The sequence below is a fragment of the Chionomys nivalis genome, chromosome 11 (assembly GCF_950005125.1).
Source record: "Chionomys nivalis chromosome 11, mChiNiv1.1, whole genome shotgun sequence".
NCBI lineage: Eukaryota > Metazoa > Chordata > Mammalia > Rodentia > Cricetidae > Chionomys > Chionomys nivalis.
This window is the reverse complement of record NC_080096.1, coordinates 83,076,637-83,083,795: the sequence shown is the minus strand read 5'-3', so window position 1 is coordinate 83,083,795 and position 7,159 is coordinate 83,076,637. Positions and strand designations below refer to the sequence as shown.

The 7,159-nt window shown below is 47.3% G+C and overlaps 1 pseudogene; it reads left to right on the top strand.

Annotated features, from left to right (window-relative positions):
* Positions 1 to 4,755: 4,755 nt before the first annotated feature.
* On the top strand, positions 4,756 to 6,348 carry LOC130883925 (signal transducing adapter molecule 2-like; annotated as a pseudogene).
* Positions 6,349 to 7,159: the final 811 nt, after the last annotated feature.

Sequence of the window (7,159 nt, the reverse complement as noted above, 5' to 3'; positions counted from 1 at the left end):
GTGAGCACATCAGCTGCAACGGGCGGCCCCCAGCCTGGATGTTTCCCTCCAGCCCAGGACTTTGTCTCCCGTCGGAGGCTAGAGTCGATTCAGTCAGGCTATAGCACTGCCCCCTGCACACTCAGGTGCCTGTGTGTTTCTCTTGGACACCGGAGCAACGTATTTGGTTCTAAGGGAATTCTAGGGGCCAACCTCTCCTTCAAATTCCCCTATTGTCGGGGTAGGGGGACAGCCTTATTTACCTCACCAGATTCCACCTCTCAATTGTGTTTAGAGGTATTTTTCTCACTCATTCATTCCTAGTTTTACTGACCTGTCCAGTCCCACTTTGGGGAAGAGATCTTCTGGCCAAGTTGGGAGCCTCCATTTCTTTCGCGCCCTCCACTCGCTTTATTCCAGATTCGTTGGTAACGCAGCTGCTTCTTCTCCTGGCCCAGAAATCTTCTGACACTAACATGCTCTTTCCTCTTCCAGCCTCCCAAGTGGATCCTCTGGTGTGGGACACCCAAAATCCCGTCGTTGCTAAACACCATTCCCCCATTGTTATTCAGTTAAAAAAAAACCCACCAAGTATATTATTCAAGCTCAGTACCGCCTCTCTTCCCAAAGCCTCAGAGGACTAAAACCCATAATCTCTGACATTTTGAGAAAAGAGCCGCTCCGCCCCACCTCTTCTCCCTTTAACACCCCTATACTGGCTGCCAAAAATCTGACGGGACTTATCGTCTGGTTCAGGACCTCCGGCTTATTAATTCTGCTGTTGTTCCTTTGCACACAGTCGCCCCTAATCCCCTCACCCTTCTGTCTAACATCCCTCCAGGAACCTCCCACTTCTCAGTTTTAGACCTCAAGGATGCCTTTTTCTCTATTCCTCTCAGCCCTCAATCTCAAAACATCTTTGCCTTCACCTGGACAGATCCTGATACTAATTTCTCCACACAACTAACCTGGACCGTTCTCCCTCAGGGATTCTGGGACAGCCCACACCTCTTTGGCCAAGCTCTGGCCTCTGATCTGCTCTCACTGTCCCTCCTTAAATCAAAACTGGTACTCTATGTCGATGACATCCTGCTGTGTAGCCCATCTTTGGAGATCAGCAGAACTGATACTGCTGCCTTATTAAATTTCTTATCCAAAAAGGGCTATAGAGTCTCACCTTCTAAGGCTCAATTATCTACCAATCAGGTAACGTATTTGGGGTTAACCATAACCCCAACCCAAAAGGCTATCACTCTGGACAGGAAAGAACCAATTCAATCTCTTACAGTTCCTTCCACCAAAGAAGAGGTTTTATCATTCCTGGGAGTGGCTGGTTTCCTGCGTTCCTGGATCCCCTCCTTCTCCCTCCTTGCCCGCCCCCTATATGAAGCAGCTCTCAGCTCTCTGCATGAGCCCCTCCATCCCATCACCAAGCCTTTCCAGAGACTTTAACAGGCCCTTACCCAAGCCCCAGCTCTCCATCTTCCAGATTTAACCTGCCCCTTTTCTCTTTACATAGCAGAGAAGGAGGGATATGCACTTGGGGTCTTAGGACATCAATTGGGACCCTCCTTCACACCTGTAGCTTACCTGTCAAAGAATACGGACCTCACCACTCAGGGCTGGGCACCCTGCATATGTGCTTTGGCGGCTGCTGAACTTCTTATTCGTGAGTCAAAGAAACTAACCTTCAGAGCACCCACCACAGTCTTCTCTCATCATAACCTGTCCAACCTCTTAACTTACAAAGGCTTACAGACCCTACCTGCTTCTTGAGTTCTTTCCCTTCAGGTAGCACTGGTAGAAGATGCCAGTCTCACATTTTAATGCTGCTCACCCCTTAATATTTCAAATCTTTTACTTCAACCTAATGTTAATGATTCCCCATCCCACTCCTGCATTGAGGTCCTAGAGGACCTACTGCCTCACCACTCACATATACAGGAAGGCATCCTGTCCCAGGCTACTCATACCTGGTACACAGATGGCAGCTCCTTTCTATGAGATGGGACTCGCAGTGCAGGTTATGCCATAGTATTAGACATGGAGATAGTTGAGGCAAAGGCACTCCCTGCTCATACTACTAACCAGCAGGCTGAGCTGATATCTCTCACCCGTGCCTTTCAGTTAGCCAAGGGACAATCTTTAAATGTTTACACAAATTCTAAATATGCATTTCATATCCTGCTGTCTCACGTGGCTATATGGAAGGAGCGTGGGCTTCTCACGACAAAAGGAGGATCTATTACTAACTCAGAGCATATTATGGACCTACTAAAAGTGTCCCATCTCCCTAAAGCTATAGGAATTATTCACTGCCGGTCTCATCAGTCTGACAGTTCTATTATTTCCAAGGGAAATAATCGGGCTGACAGAGCGGCTAAGACAGCAGCACTCCAGAGCCCATGTCTGCCTCAGCTACCTCAGGGAGTCCTTACAGCACAGCTCACAGCCTTGCCGACACCTCCTGACACCCAACAGATTCTGTCCTACCTACACCAGCTTTTTTACCCTAATGAAAAAGCTCTACTTCATTTCATTAGATCATACATCAAACCCACGCCTGAGGATATCAGGTTCCTAAAAGCTACCACTGCCTCCTGTCAGATCTGCCAAAAGTCAGATCCCAGGACTAAATACCATAGCTTTCCTTTCCCTACTCACCAGGCCAGGGGCTCCCTTCTGGGAACTGACTGGCAGCTGGATTTTACTCATATGCCCACAGTCAAAAAAATTAAATATCTGGTTTTGGTGGATACAATGTCTGGGTGGGTCGAAGCCTTCCCCACCACTAACAAGAGAGCCCAGACAGTCTCTGATGTTCTTCTCTGAGAGATCATTCCCCATTTTGGACTTCCAACTTCTCTTCAGTCAGATAATGGCCCAGAGTTTACTTCCCAGATTTCTCAAAACCTCTCTAGGGCCCTTGGCATCCCCTGGAATTTCCACATCCCGTACCACCCTCAGTCTTCAGGTAAGGTAGAATGGACTAACTGCTCTTTAAAGGATGCCCTTGTTAAAATGTCACAGGAACTTCACCTTGACTGGGTAAGGCTTCTGCCTCTGGCTCTTCTCAGGCTTAGGGCTCTCCCAAAGGGCCCCCTTTTCTTTCTGTTTTTAAATATTTATTTTATTATGTATTCAATATTCTGTCTGTGTGTATGCCTGCAGGTGAGAAGAGGGGACCAGACCCCATTACAGATGGTTGTGAGCCACCATGTGGTTTGCTGGGAATTGAACTCAGGACCCCTGGAAGAGCAGGCAATGCTCTTAACTTCTGAGCCATCTCCCCAGCCCCATAATGGCCTCCTTTTCATTTCACCCTTTGAACTCATGGATGAGTGGCCAGTTTTAACCCCCGGCCTTTCATCGGGGTTTTTTTCCCCTTTCTGATCACCTGCTCACTCCCCTCCTTTTCCACCTACACTCGCTACTGTGGGACTTCACAGATCACTCACTACCTCAACCATGTGCTAACACATGTCCACCACAGGTTAAAATGAGAGATAAGGCATTATTCTCATCTCCAGGCCAACGTCCCTCACCCCTCTCCCCTAAATGGCAGGGTCCCCTCAGAGTAATTCTTCTAACTCCCACAGCTACCAAGCTTGAGGGAATTCCTCACTGGATTCACCTGTCACATCTTAAACCTTTCACCTCCATGGCTCAAGACAATCCTCCATACACAGTAACTCAGACAGGACCTTGTTCTCTTAAGTTCCAAAGGACACCAGGTTCAACCCCCTCTACTCCAGTCTAAGGGAAATAGTGGTCCCATCCTTCACTTAATCCTCCTGTGTAAACACACCCTCCCTTCTCCTCTAAATTCCTAAATAACCATTCAGCTGTCGTTACAGAAATCATCATCAAACACGGAGCCAAAGTTCAGGTGGTAAACAAATTCTTAACAAAGTTCCTTGACATAACAGGTTTGCCACTGACTGCAGCAGTGTCTCCTGCATGATGACGTATGCACAGTTAAAATCTATTTCTTTTAAGACATTTTCTTTAAACTCCAAGAAGACAGCCCAACCCACCTGAACGAAGCAGGCCCAAATGGATCATTAATGGAATAAGTACCATTCAATATTTTTTTAATCATTCTTAACCCCAAACCTCCTAAACCCCCCCCACCCCATCTCCCCTTTAATTTCCCAAACCTCCTCTCCCCTTTGATTTTGTTTTTCTTCTCTACTAATGCGACTTTTGTTTTCCAGCATCTTAACGATGACCCAGGTACTCAAAAGGCAGACAGATGCAATTTCTTCAATCAGCCACCTCAGAACGTCAGTGGACAGGACATGATCAACAGGACATCACCAGGACACATCAGATACTCCCAGGATCCCCCAACAGCCAAAGCCACAGGAAGCAGTCATGAGAGACTGGGCAACGCCCCCATTCCCTACCCATTAAGACCCTCAACCTCCCCCCAATTTTGTTAATAAAACCAAAAGGGTGAAATGTTGTTCTTTTGGGAGGGTTCGCACCCCCCAAAAGATCCCTGCCGGAGTGAAGAAAAGACAGCGCATACACAGAGGATACAGCGTCCCACTGGACCACATTTCCCAGAAGCATCTAGTGTTCCATGAAAAGGCCACACATGCGCAGGACACATTTCCCAGATGCACCTAGCTTCCCCCTTAAAAACCTAGAATGCCGCAACCCGCACCCCTTTTTTCTTCTTCACCCCGTCCCTCACTGTCATCACGTACCCCCGCCCCCCCATTAAAGTTTAGCCACATGGGGAAGCCGCCACCAGTCACTCAGCGGGAGCATTTGGAGCCCTGCCGGACCGTCGCGATTCAACTTCGGATGCTGGCGCCATGCCTCTGTTCAGTGCCAACCCGTTTGAGCAAGACGTGGAAAAAGCCACAAATGAGTACAACACCACAGAAGACTGGAGTCTGATTATGGGCATCTATGATAGGATTGGAAGCACTCCCAATGGAGCAAAAGATTGCCTGAAAGCCATAATGAAGCGGGTGAACCATAAAGTCCCTCATGTCGCTCTGCAGGCGTTGACTTCTTGGGGCTTGTGTGGCAAACTGTGGAAAGATATTTCATTTAGAAGTATGTTCCCGTGATTTTGCAACGGAAACATGTGCTGCGATAAAAAATAAGGCTCATCCTAAAGTCTGTGAGAAACTGAAATCTCTAATGGCGGAATGGTCAGAAAAATTTCAGAATGACCCCCAATGTAGTCTGATAGCTGCAACTATTAAATCTATGAAAGAAGAAGGAGTGACATTTCCTGCAGCAGGGTCCCAGACTGTCGCGGCTGCTGCCAAAAACGGTGCATCATTGAACAAAAACAAAGAAGATGAGGACATAGCTAAAGCTATTGAACTGTCATTGCAAGAGCAGAAGCAGCAGCATGCAGAGACAAAGTCTTTGTATCCGCCTGTAGACATTCAGTTAAATAATAAGACTGCGTGGAGAGTCAGAGCTTTATATGACTTTGAAGCTGTTGAGGACAATGAGGTCACCTTTAAACATGGTGAGATTATTACCATTTTGGATGACAGTGATGCCAATTGGTGGAAAGGAGAGAGCCACAGAGGAATAGGACTCTTCCCCTCTAACTTTGTCACGACTAACTTAAACACAGAGCCTGAGGCAGCAATGGTGGACAAATTGAATGTACTTGATGATGAAGTGGAGGAAATTAAGAAATCAGAGCCTGAGCCTGTTTATATAGATGAGGATAAAATGGATAGAGCCCTACAGGTTCTCCAAAGCATAGATCCGAAGGATTCAAAACCCGACTCCCAAGGGCTTAGAAGATATTTGCCAACAGATGGGTCCAATGATAGACGAAAAACTTGAAGAGATTGATAGGTGGCATTCCGAGCTGTCTGAGTTGAACAGACCTGTACAACAAGCTGGTTAATGACACGCCTGTCTACCCGGTCTACTCCAAGCTTCACCCAGCGCACTACCCATCCACAGCAGCTGGGCTTCCAGTGCAGACATACCCAGTTCAGACGCATGGTGGGAACTACCTGGGTCATAACATTCACCAAGTATCTGTTGTCCAGAGCTATGGCCTAGCACCTGATCCTATGGGCTCACTGAGATCTCTGCCTCCAAATACGAGCTCCGTAGTCACAACACATACCGTCCAAACTCCATATTTAAGCCCTGCCCAGGACACTGTTTCCAGCCCTTCCTACGGGAACCAGAGCTCTCATCTTCAGTCAGCTGCGGGTCTACCTGCTTACACAGCCTGTGGGGATGTCAGCAGATGTGTCCTCTTATCAGAACACAGCATCCGGGCTGCCACAGCTGGCCGGCTTCCCAGTGGCAGTCCCTGCACCTCCAGCCACACAGCCGCCCCCCAGCTACCACCAGCAGCCTCTCCTTTAGAGACACACCAGGGCTGTTGGAGTCCCTGGATGTGTGTCACTCAACACAGAGGGTTCTGATGGGAAATACTAAGACTTTCCCCTCTCAATCAGAAAGAACCATGAATAATAAAGCACAAAACCCACCTTACCCTGAAGGCCATAAAAGGGTTTTTTTTTTTTTCAAGTCCAGTTCTTTTGATCAGAGGCAGCTTACCGATGTTTCAGGTTAGTTTTCCTGTACTTTCTGGGCCCCCAGTGAATAAATAGCCTTATAACACTACAATGGTATAAAATAGGAGCTGAGACTTTTTCTTTAAGGAAACGACTGTTTCCTTTCAGATGTGATTTGAGGAGCACTGAAGACCTTTAAGTGTTTTTGTCTGCGTTTTTTTTTTAAATTTCCACCACCCTATTACTTCTAGTGTAAGCCTTTAGCTCGCCAGTGTATTTCCTATGGGCTCCTTAAATTACAGTTGTGTTTGCAGCACTGTCGGTTCTGCTCTCAGTGTTATGCTGAGTAATAATTAGCATGTAATTGTCTACAGAAGCAAGAGAAATTTGGAAGGAACAAAAGTGTTTTCTGTTACCAGCAGTGAAAGCCAGTCAGTGCAAATGTGGCTAAGCAGTTAGCCAGTCCTGCGACAGCAGAGGGCCCAGGAATGCCCCTTACAACTGTAGACTTCCCTGAGGAATCCCTGTCTTTAGGATTGCCACTGTTGGCCTTTTCAAGTGACTTTGGCCTTGTCTCATAAAGGTGCTGTCATTTGGCTTTCCTTCTATACTTCTTAGGGAGACTTTCTTCCTAATCTGCCATGGTAGAAACCATCCTG